Source organism: Neofelis nebulosa, chromosome 15 (assembly GCF_028018385.1).
Source record: "Neofelis nebulosa isolate mNeoNeb1 chromosome 15, mNeoNeb1.pri, whole genome shotgun sequence".
NCBI classification, from domain to species: Eukaryota; Metazoa; Chordata; class Mammalia; order Carnivora; family Felidae; genus Neofelis; species Neofelis nebulosa.
Window position 1 is genome coordinate 29,764,706 of NC_080796.1, and position 12,315 is coordinate 29,777,020.

A 12,315-nucleotide genomic window follows, 5' to 3' on the forward strand; every position below is an offset into this window, starting at 1 on the left:
CTGAAAAGTGGTAAACCAAGGTCATTATCCTTTCCTGGGATGAGAAATGTCCATTAAGTGCAGATTCCTGCCAGAAGCAAAAGTGCCAAAAAACACATACATTAGCTTTAGCAAGTAACAGTGTAGGAAATCATAGCAACACTCTTGTGTTACGAAAATATAGCAACAGGGTCTACGTTTGCAGCCAGAGCATATCTGATGAAAAATTTAATTTGTGGTAAGACAATGACAAAAGAAAATGATTAGATTAAGAAAGGTAAGACAAAGCTGAAGGCCAATGCCACCACATTCTCTTTCAACAGCAACTGGAATGAATAACCCTTTCAGAAAGCAGTGAGGGCAATTCATTTCCAGAGACACAAAAACGTGTTTTTTTGTTTTTGTTTTGAGAGAGAACAAGCGTGAGCCGGGGAGGGGCAAAGAGAGAGGGAGAAAGAGTCCCAAGCAGGCTCCACAGTCAGCACAGAGCCCAACACAGGGCTCAATCTCACAACCGCAAAATCATGACCTGAGAGGAAATCAAGAGTTGGACGCTTAACCAACTGAGCCACCCAGGTGCCCCAACATTTGTATTCTTTTACCCAGTCCTAGGGAATAATGTTATTAATAACAGATAACATTTACTAAGTGTTTACTACTTTCCATGAAATGTTGCTTACTCCTAACAACCCTATGAGTAGGTACTATTATTTTCCTCATCTAAGAAATAAGGAAATTGAGCCAAAATATAAATAAATAAATAAATAAATAAATAAATACATACATACATAAATACATAAATAAATACATACATAAATAAATAAGCAAGCAAGCAACTTACTTAAAGGTCTCACAGTAAATGTCAAAGGCAAAACTCAAACCTAGGTCTGTTGGACTAAGAAGGCCATACCCTTAACCACCATACCAAACACTACTGTTAATACTTCAATACCATCACCAACAGCAGGGAGGCATTTGCAACATCAACATCAGGAAATTTCTTCAACCATTAAAAATAACAATTATTAATGTGATATGTAATGACTAGTAATACCTGCAAGGTAAAGTGATAACAGAAGCCACTAATTTGCATCTGTGCTACAATTGCAGTTATGTAAAAGTTATGTTCTAGAAGGTAACAGAGTTATTTAAGAGTTTGCAGAGGGGATTTCCATTTTTCAACTCCCAAAATAATAAGCACAGATTTTAACAGTTTTAAGACAACAACAGATAAGAACAAAGGAGTAAAGAATGTTTCTGGTATCCCTTTGCTACACAGCATAAATTTTCTCTTGCAGAAAGAGAAGAAAAACAATTATGTCCCTATATATTTTCCATAGTAGCAGCCAGACTGGGACTCAGGAAACCCCAATTTTCATTTGGGGTTCTTGAAACAATTCCAAAAGATAAACATTTTTAACCTTTCTTCTGTTTTGGCCTTTCTTATCTCCTAGTTTCTGCAACTTGCATCAAAAAGCATCAAAAATGTTTTAAATTGAAAAAAGCAGCTCCCGGGGTATCAAAGCCCAGGGTCTTAGAAGAATGAAAAAGAAATCAGAAACTCTGGGGCACCTAGGTGGCTCAGTCGGTTAAGCGTCTGACTTCGGCTCAGGTCCTGATTTCACGGTTCAGTTGGTGGGTTCGAGCCTCACATCGGTGGAACATGTGCTGTCAGCACAGAGCCTAGAGCCTGCTTTGATATTCTCTCTCTCTCTCTCTCTCTCTGCCCCTCCTGCACTCACATTCTCTCTCTCTCTCTCTCTCTCAAAAATAAAATAAACACTAAAAAAAAATTTAAAAAAACCAGAAACTCTAAAGATAGAAGTTTTTATATATAGCTCTGATAAATCCAAAGATTAGCAAAATCTTTAGGTCCATGAAAGAAGCAAACAAAAATTTGGCATAGCTCATATAGACCCTGGAAATCAGTATGATTTTGAGTTAGTCAATATATAGATCTAACCCTCTTTATTAAAAAAATTTTTTTTAAATATTTACTTGAGAGAGAGAGACAGAGACAGAGACAGCACACACGTGCGTGAGAGAGAGCCCAAACAGGCAAGGGGCAAAGGGAGGGAGACACAGAATACACTTCAGGCTCTGAGGTGTCAGCACACAGCCCGACACAGGGCTGGAACTCACACACGAGATCATGACCTGAGCAGAAGTTAGACACTTAACCGACCGAGGCACCCAGGCACCCCAGATCTAACCCTCTTTATAAAACAAGTATGTTTTAGGTGATATATAGATGTAATACACGCGCACACACACACATATGTAAAATGTCCATTAAGACAGAGTTCCTTATTAGAAATAAAAATCTATATATTTAAATATGTATATATCAAAATAGTTTTTAAAAACTACTTGTTAGCAACTCAACTCTGACAAACTTAATGGGAGTTCTTCAAATAATGGTAAAAGCAGAAAACCATAACCATAATAAAGAAAAACTTTGGGTGCCTGGCCAGTTCTGTCAGGAGAGCACACAACTATTTACTGGGTCTCAGGATTGTGAGATCAAGCCCCATGTTGGGTGTGGAGATTACTTAAAAACAAAATCTTAAAAAAATAAAAACTTAAGTAGCTAAAGTAGTGAAATCATTCACTACTAAGTGAAAGTGATTTTATATTATTAAACAATTAACAAAAAACAAAACTGACATTAATTCAATACAAGATACTGTTTGCAGGCACTTTTCATTCAGTTTTCCCTCTACTACTTTTTAACAAAATCCTTTAAGTCTACATACAGTTCTTAACTTTTTTGACTCCACACCCCCACTGAGAATCTGATCAAAGTTAAGAACTCTTACTTGGTGGCTGGGGAGGCGGGAAGCGGGGGAGATCCCACACAAAATAACACACGCCCCAAATCTCAGAAGAGTCGTGGTCCCTTAAGAGATCCCAGGACTGAAGACCAAGAACACTTGCTCTAAAAAAGAATTCCAAAACGTAAACAGAAAAACCAGAGGCTATCTCAAAACCAGAGGCTATCTCAAAATCCTTCTCAGTTTTATCAGCTATACTGTAACAAGCTACTGCCACTGAAAACAATTATAGATTTGTTCCTGCAAAGGTAAACTTATGGAGACAATAGGTATTGCTTGTTAATCACTTCCATCTGGCTGCCACAGTGAATTTTGGACCTCCCTACCACAATGTAAATACAAAGCTAAAAGGAACCTCAGGATCCAACCACTATTTACATCCACTTGATTATGCCATTTTCAAAAATGTTACCAAACTGGTATGACATAGAAAATGTTTGTGATATCAAGTTAACTTTAAAAAAACACATATAAACTCAGGTCTATATATAAAATACAACTAAAACTATGTTTTAAAGAAACAAACAAAAAAATAATAAATTTACTTCCAAAAGGAAATACATCAAAATTTAAAAGCAATTAAAACTGAGCACTGAAAGCATGATTTTTTTCTTAATTTTCCAAAATTAAAAAATACACTTCTGAATCATTTATGCAACATACTGTCCAAAAAGTTTCAGAATATATTAAATTGGCATAATAATCATGTTATCTATATTAAACATAGCTGTAATATTACCTTTCAAAAAGTTATGGAGACTTCTGGGAAAAAAAATATTTCAGGAGGCTACACTAGTAAGTAAATACTGGTTAACCAAAACTGGCAATGAGACCTATGTTTAAATACAAACATAATCAATTATAATAAAATTAAGGACAAAGAAATGGAGTCTTAATATTTTATAAATATTTTAGACAATGCTCAACTATCATTATTAGAGAGCCTTTATCCTATTCCATTACTTCAGAGTCACATGAGACAACAGTTCCTGGAGGACACACTACCTCATAAAAATTAAAAACTAGAAAAAAGCATCTTTCCACTAATTCAACGAGGCATGTTTTCTTCACAAATATATCAATTAAAATTTTTAAGTAAGTTCATTAAAAGTAACAACAGATATAATTTCTAATTTTGTTAAGTGTAATATTAAAAGCAGGTATTTTCTGTAATTGATATCATAAAGTAACATAGAAGTAAAACAAAATCACAATAGGTTAATTTCCAGTCAAAATAGTAATAACATTGGTTTCCCTACTCCCCCAGGCCCTAGTCATTTAAACAATCTACAGAGTGGTAGTTTTGTTCTTAATGTTTAAGTAAAATTTGGGGTACTACTGTCTAATGATATAAGCAAGATATTTAACCCTGGTGTGAGGAAATTAACGAGGAATGTCAACCTTAAGATACAATTATTTAAGTGATAGAAATACTATATTGTAAACCAGACTTGGGCAAAGTAGGGTTGTAAGATTTCCACAACTCTTCCCAAACCCCATTTCCATTTCCACCCTGACAACTTTTAAACATGAAAACTCCTTTTAAAGTAGGCACAGAACTATAACCAGGACCCATGTAAGAGATCAATCCATCTCAGTCTTTCTTCATACAGCCCGTATATTTACAAAGTTCTTTGCTGTTTACAAAACCTTCTACCTACACTACCTCTTAGGGTCTTTACAAATAACCTGTGAGGTCAAAAAGGGTGGGATTTTTTTGTTCTTGTTTTTAAATAGAAAACAGAAAGGCCAATAATCTTGCTTACAGTGAAACCAGACCTAGAAACCAAGACTCCTGCCTTCAATTCTGAAGCTCTTTCCACTACACACAACACTACCCCTTCTGTAATACAGTAAAGCCTTCTATAAAACATCTGGCTGGATTCCAAGACAGCAGTCCCAGACTGAATTGGACTCTATATAGCAAATAGTGTAAATATTGAGGGTTTAATGCAATTACTGGCACGGAGGCATACATCTTTCTAAAAGTGAAGAATCAGTCGATTTTAAGTTGGTTTAAGTTAATAGTGTAAGTATGATGGTGGAAACAAACAGAACACTCTTCTAAAAAGAAGTCAAAATGAAAATACTACAGATATGCAAGTTTTACAATAGCTAATAGAGGTAGTGGTCAGCAATACAGGGAATAGGAAAAACAGAGACAAAGAATGGATAATTAAAAAGAACAGTGTAAAGAGACACTGTATGATATTTTTATTTTTAGGAAATAAAATGAGGGGCTTCTGTCTTTTCTTTCCCCCAGAAGTAAGACTGTGAGACTTCAGAACATTAGGCTATATAATAATAAAAGAGGTAGAAGAGGATTTTACTTAGCCGCTAAATGAATCCCTGCCAAAATTTCTGGCTCTGGAACAAAAAACCCAGTCATATTTCTAGATCAGCTGCTGGTACCATACAGTTTGAGTTAACCGATTATTTTAAACTTTCAATTCTCACATCTGTAAAATCAAACAACACTACTTAAAATATTTTCTTTTTTAAGGTTTATTTATTTATTTTGAAAGAGAGGGAGGGAGAGGCAGACAGAGAGGGAGAGAAGAAATCCCAAGCAGGTTCCGCATTCTCAGCGTGAAGCCCAATGCAGGGCTTGAACCAAAGAACCAGGAGGTCATGACCTGAGCAGAAATCAAGAGCCAGACACTCAACTGAGCCACCCAGGCACCCCAACGTAAACTATTTTCTAATGACCTTGGAAGAAGGAACAATGCTTGCAAAAGTAATGAACATTTTAATTCCCATTATCCACTGCAAAAATAAGTATTTCTCAAACATCTTATATATTCACAGTACTAGGCTAGGCTAAAAGTGCAGAGAAAGTAATGGTCTTTACAACCTAAATCAATAAGGCACAGAGATACGCTTAACTAATAATTATGATTACATAACAAAATTGAAGCATCTCAGAGAAACAGCTTTCATAGGAGTTGAGCTAAACACAGCAGAGAATGAAGTTGGATTCGATCAAGATACAAAATAAAAATAGTCATTAAGTTTAGCCAGGCAGAGAAGAGGCAAGTAGGTTGCAACGTCCTTTGGGTTCCCAAAGCACATCACTCATCTGTTATTGGACTTAACACACTGTAAGATGGTTTATTTGTCATCCTCACTTAGACCGTAAATTCCTCTATGACCGAGACCTTGTTCAATTCGTTTTTCTATCCCTATCCCTAGCATAGGGTCTCGCACACAGAAGATAACCAACACATTTTTTTTTGAACAGGCAAGGACAAGATTCCCTATTTAAACTACTGTATTTTAACCTACAACTAATCTGTGCAGATCATTTACTCATTGTCTCTCAACTCCAAAACCACCATTTTAGACTCTGCTCTATGGTGACAAGGCTAGGACTGTACAACTGTATCTCAGGACTCTTCTGCCAGCTCTTCCAAGGAGCTCCCTGTTAGGCTTTGACAGTGGAGGTAGTAAAAAGAGGCTGGAAAGCAGGAAGAGGACTTCCTTTCAGTTCCTGGTAGCAGCAACTGATTCCAGACTCCAGCTTCTTTGGGTACTTTTGGGTACTTCCAGAACCTGATCAGCAGCTGAACAAAGATGACCTCCTCAAAGGTTCAGAACCAGACCAATGGAATCTGCTTTCTGAGCTCTTAAATCAATTATATTGTACTGTTCTCTTTTGCTCTTACAACCATCTAACCAACTCCCTATATTACATCACCTCTGTTGAAATCCTTATTGAAGTCTGTTTTTTCTACCCAGGACTAATATATTGTCAAACATAGTGATTCCAACTGCTCTCCTTTGAGAGATCTTACTGCTTCACTGAAAGGGAAAAGTAAAGAAAATTGGGTGTTATTCCAAGAGATAAAATCTGTTCTAGATTCTATAATAGATAACTTAAAACCCTTTAAATTTGTTGAGGGAGGGGCGCCTAGTTGGCTCAGTCAGTAGAGCATGCGATTCTTGATCTCAGGTTGAGTTCCAGCCCCACGTTAGGTAGGCATAGAGATTACTTAAAATCTTTTTTTAAAAAATTGTTGAGCTGCAGCATAAAAATTGTTATCTTTTGTGATTTAAACTATCCAACTTGGAGGGGTGCCTGGGTGGCTCAGTCAGTTGAACATCTGACTTCAGTTCAGGTCATGATCTCAAAGCTCAGCTCAGGAGTTCGAGCCCCGCCTCAGGCTCTTTGCTGACAGCTCAGAGCCCGGAGCCTGCTTTGGATTCTGTATCCCCGCAACCCGCCCCCCCCCCATCTGTCTGTCTGTCTCTCTCTCTCTCTCTCTCTCTCTCTCTCTCACAAAAATAAACATTAAAAAAAATGTTAAACTGTCTAACATGGAAAGAAAAAAGAGAGAAAATGAGAAATATTTAAACAGTGCAGGCTATTCCAAGCACACACAATCACCTTTTACTAGAGCACATATCCCAGGGAAAATGTGAGATGGTAGAGCTGATCTGCTGTTCTTCAAAGGTCTCAGCTCCCAAAAGCCTCTCCTCATAAAAGCATAATACCATGCTGAATGTGATTCTTACAGTAAATAAATACATTTTGGGAGCACCTGGCTGGCTCAAGTAATGGAGCATGCCAACTCCTGATCTCAGGGTCATGAGTTCAAGCCCCACACTGGGCAGAGTTTACTTAAAAAACAAGTAAAATATTTTTAAAAATAAATACATGTTTTTGCTGTTGTTCAACATGGCTCCTAAAGGCAAGGTAACTACTTTATCCAGTGTTCAACAAAAGAAACAGCAATCTGTTCTAAATACTAAAGCTGAGCTGAATGTATTGGTACAGCATTCTCCCTTCCCTATGGATCTTCAAGCATCATTGTTTTTTTGTTTTGTTTTTTTTTTAACCACATGTGACTTTCATTTTACACATAGACTTTAGAATCTAACCTCTTCATAAAATACAACTCTACAGTGGAAACAAAAAGAAATCTCCCTTGAAGGAGGGTCCATAATCAACACATCTGTTGAAAATAAATGACCAAAATGCTTTGATAAGTTTTCATATGGTCTGTTACTTCACTTAATAAAATGTCATTAGACAATTTAACCTGAGGTTAATTTCAAAAATGTTTTATTATTGTACTTATTTTTTTCAATTATGACAAAATGGCAGATATGTAGAAGCAGCAAACATGTTGTTACTCCATCTCTAAATGAAATGGGAGAAAGCAAATTCAAGCAACAGCACTCTTTCTCGGATTTTAGCCATGCATACATCGCTGCTGAGCTTTCAACATGAGTATGCCTAGGCCCAGACAAACTATACTAGTCCACTTCAGGTGCCTAACATCTATAAAACAAAACAGAAGTGAAAAGAATTTTAAACTTAAAAGTCCATGGCCAGTTCCACAGAGCATAAAACTGGATAGCAGACCACCTCCCCCCCCTTACCATCTACATCTATAAAGTCAGTTATATTCATTACCCACCTCCTGCTACAAACATACTAACACCAGCTTCTACTTAAGTGCCAAGAGTCCGATTACCACAGTCAGTATGTCCATGTAAAATCAACCAAAATGTATTCCTTACAACAAGAAACACCAAAGGACCCATTTGACACATTAGGTGAAAGACTACAGGGTGGGGATAAAAGAATACTTTGACCTACAGAGAGGGAATGGAAAGGGCAAATATTACTGTACCTCTTTGTACCCCCAAATTATAGGGGGGATCTACTCAGTCAGATGCAAATAAATATTCAACAAGTTACTACGATAACTAAGATTTCAGAGAAACGGAAAAAAATGAGGAAATTAAATAACTGGTGTATAAGGACAATGTCTTCACATCATATGTAATAAACAACACTAATTAATCAAGTGTAGATCTGTATGTGGGCAGAATGTGCATAATTTCACAGTATTTTTCCTTTTTTAAAAATGGCAAACTGTGATGCATTATTTAGTTTCTCCAGATTTAATAAATGAGTTGCTACAAAATTATGAGGTACTTTAAGTCATACTAAAAATGTGTCCATAACTTTAATAAAGTGCATTTTAATATTAACTCACTTCTCTTGCTGGAAGGAATTATGCTTCTTTCATAATGTATAGAAACTGTCACTAAAACATATATTATTCATCAGACATACATCACCTTTACTCCAAAGACCGCATAATATAAACACAAATCATGAATAAATCAGATTAAAGAGATAGACCTGACACTACACACTGAAGGTCAGTAATGGAAAAATGAAATTCCTAAGATGTTTGCTGACCTACTGTACACAGTACCTATGTCCACAAAAACCTGGGAGCTAGCTGTCTGGGTATTCAATACAGGCAGAGAGAAACTCAAAATTCTCAGAATGTCTCAGTATTTTCAATGTCTGCATTGTTCACATAATGTTAATGGCTCTAATTTGAAATTTTTCTGTGTAGCACATTTGAGGACCACCAGCATATTTTTAAATACTCAGACTAGCCTACTGAGGCAGTTTTCCTTCATAAAATTCTCCATTTCACTCTCACACCTACTATAATTAAACTCAAATGTGGATTCCACAAGCGAACCTGAAGGAAACCACTCAAAACCTCAGAAAAAGTGAGGGGCCATATTTGCTGTGCTATCTCTGGAAAATGGAGTCTTATGTAACTACCCACTATTTTACAAAAAAGCACGTTAAACGTACAATCAAGATTTTAAAGATACCTGTTGCCTGTGACAAACAAGTTTCAGGGTGAAAAAGGAATAACCAAAAGTCTTATTGCTTCCATTTAAATTCTTTGTAAATCAAGGGTCAAATATTCACTGTAAGAAGCTGGATCTGACATCAATCTAAGTTATTAAAAAATTCAACAATTATACCCTAATGCAAGTGGGGAAAGGAGATTATCTACCAATTACACTAAGTATTCCAGCTTACCGTCTTGGAACTCACCAAAAGTAGATTATGTAATGCAAATCACTCATATGTTAGTTTTAAACATAATTCTCAGTCTAAAACACTAAAGCCGTGTCTCACTTATTTTTAGTTTTTAAAAGTAATGCGTATTACCAAAACACTGAATGCAAACCTATCCTTTTCATAGCAAACAAATTTCTTCACACACCTCAAGGAAACCTATCAATTTCAAACCATTTTACCCCTTAAAGGCACACGTTCTCTCAAACTTCTGACAGCCATGCAGTACATACCCAAAAAGGTTTGAAGGAGATAAAACTATAAAGCCATTATGGTCTTAACGGGCAAATAATCGGAAGGAATCTCGAAGTTTGAAAGACGAATTTTTACTAACAGTATCTCCGGAAGGAAACAAGGCGGCTACTTCTATAGGAGGGTAAAGATCCTGACAACCGGCACTACCGCTCCCTGGCGACACCCGGTACCAAACATCTCAGCGTCAACGACAGGGTTCGAAACGCGAAGCTTCCATCAGAAACAAACCAAGAACACCCCCTCCCCCCACGACTCTCCTCCGGGGCAACCTCGCGGTTTTGGAAAGCAGCAACAGATACTCCCGGGCAGGCAGGCGGCACTCCAGGAATGTTTTAACCGTGAGGGGGTCTCTCCGCAAGCCCACAAGATACCCCGACGCCGAGTAGCGCCTCCATACCCGAACCCCGACTCCAGCACCGCGGGGGAAAGGGGGTATTTTGCACAAAGCGCCCCTACCCCACCCCCACGGTGCAGACACATACCCCCGGCAGCGAGGGGGAAGCCCGGAGGAAAACCCCCACATTCCACGCCGCTGGCCTCCGAAGAGAGGCCCCCAGAGAGGCTGGGGCCCCCGCCCCGGGAGACGAAGGGGCCGCACCGCAGCCCCGGCCTCCGCGCTGAGGAGCGGAGAGTGAGGGGCTCCCAGCGAAGGAAGGAATCCAATCCCCGAGCTTCGCCTACCGGGTCCTCCGCAAACCGGACCCACCACCTCCGCCGAGACCCTCGAAGAAACGGGAACAATGAGGAGCTGCCTCCCCCGCCATCCCCGCCCCGAGAGCGGCCGGGGGCGGCAACGACGCCATCTCCCCTCACACCCCCGCGGGCAACACACCCCCAGCCCCCGGGCCGCCGTCAGCCGCCCGCTGCCCGACCAAGCCGACGCGCGTCTCGGCCCGCCGTTCCCGCGCCCTTCGCCTCCCCGCCCGCCCCACTCACCGGCTCCTGCTCCAGCCCGGGACGCCGCTGGCCGCAGCCAGACCGAGACTCAGGTACAAGCCGCCGCGGCTGCCGGCGCCGCCGCACAATATGGCGAGCCTCGGCTTCCGCAATGGAGCTCGGGAAATACAACAGGGGCCGCTCAATATTCATGAGAGACTGAGGGGAAGCCGGCGCGGCCGGCGCTGCGGGGAGGGCGGGAAGGAGCGAGCGAGCAAGGGGGCGGAGGCGCGGGACGGGGGCGTGCACGGCGCGGGGAGGCCCGCGGTGCGAGGGGAGGGGGCGCCGCCTCGTGCTGGCCTGGAGGACGCGAGCCGCCCCTCCCAGAGCCGGCCGGCCCCGCCCCCCCGGCGCCCTCCGCGGGGTCGACGCAGCCCCCGGGCAACGCCCGGATGTCGACGGCGCCACTTCGTCCTCGTCGTTCTGCCTCCTTGAGTCGAGTGCCCCTGCCTCGGCCCACCCATTACACCTCCTTGGCCGGCTGCAGGGGTTGGAGCTCAGAGTTCTGCACTGTGTGACTGCCTCCTGTTTTTACACCCATCCCTCCACCCGGTAGAAATCCTCATTAGGCATTCAACTCTAGAACTTCACCTGAACTTTGGCATCCTGTCTCCCCGTTTAACAAACACAAACCATCCTGGCCGAGTGAACCTACAAGATCTCATTATTCCAGGGAAAATGACCTTCTATTCTAGAATTATATTGTTGGACGTCTGTAAGCATTCTGATTGTTTTCATCAGCTCTATTAGACCTTGCTGCTATTTTATTCCTACCTCCTTGGCCCCTTCCAGTATTCTCTCTGAACTTGTAGATATAAGAATGGATTAAATAGATGTAATTATTTCCTGAAACACAACCAATTAGTCTACCAAAAAATTATATAAAATGCGAATAATCTATAAGCTGAAGAAGTAACAAGTGAGAGTTCCCTGACCTCAAGGTGTATCATTGGTGAGATGTCATGTTCTCTTGAAAATAACCAGTAATATCAGATAGTAAATATGAAGGCATTTGTGGCATAAAGAAACGGACCACACTGGGAATTGGGCAAACTAAGTTTATAGCCTCCAATGTGTCTCTAACTATACGACGTAAGTCAATTGCGTAACTTCTCTGGACTTAATTTCCTAAGGAACTAGGATTTGAGTAGGACTGTGGCAGTTTGGAACATGTAGAAAAAGGACAGGTACTAAAATATTAAAGACAACACATTATGTATCCTAGCAAATCCATTAAAGTAAACGAGCAAAACAAGAGCAACTCATTACTCTTTTTCAGTGACTTGAAAATTTTCACCTATTATCTGTAGCTTTAAATAGGAAATGACCATTCTTTGGAGCCTAGCTGGTTCAGTTAGTAGAGCATGCAACTCTTGATCTTGGAGTTGTGAGTTCAAGCCCCATGTT

General features: G+C 40.1%; 1 protein-coding gene across 5 annotated transcripts in view; it reads right to left on the reverse strand.

Moving 5' to 3' along the window:
* Window positions 1-11,581, reverse strand: part of RNF2 (ring finger protein 2) — a 50,044-nt gene extending 38,463 nt beyond the window's left edge. The window contains exon 1 of one of the 5 annotated variants that reach the window (XM_058700621.1): window positions 11,500-11,581. The gene's annotated coding sequence lies outside the window, so the exon portion shown is untranslated. Of the gene's footprint in view, window positions 1-2,798; window positions 2,820-9,950; window positions 10,138-10,908; window positions 11,047-11,499 lie in introns of those variants that run through there. The other 4 variants (XM_058700620.1, XM_058700623.1, XM_058700622.1 and 1 more) reach the window with 4 other exon arrangements.
* Between the last annotated feature and the right edge of the window lie 734 nt (window positions 11,582-12,315).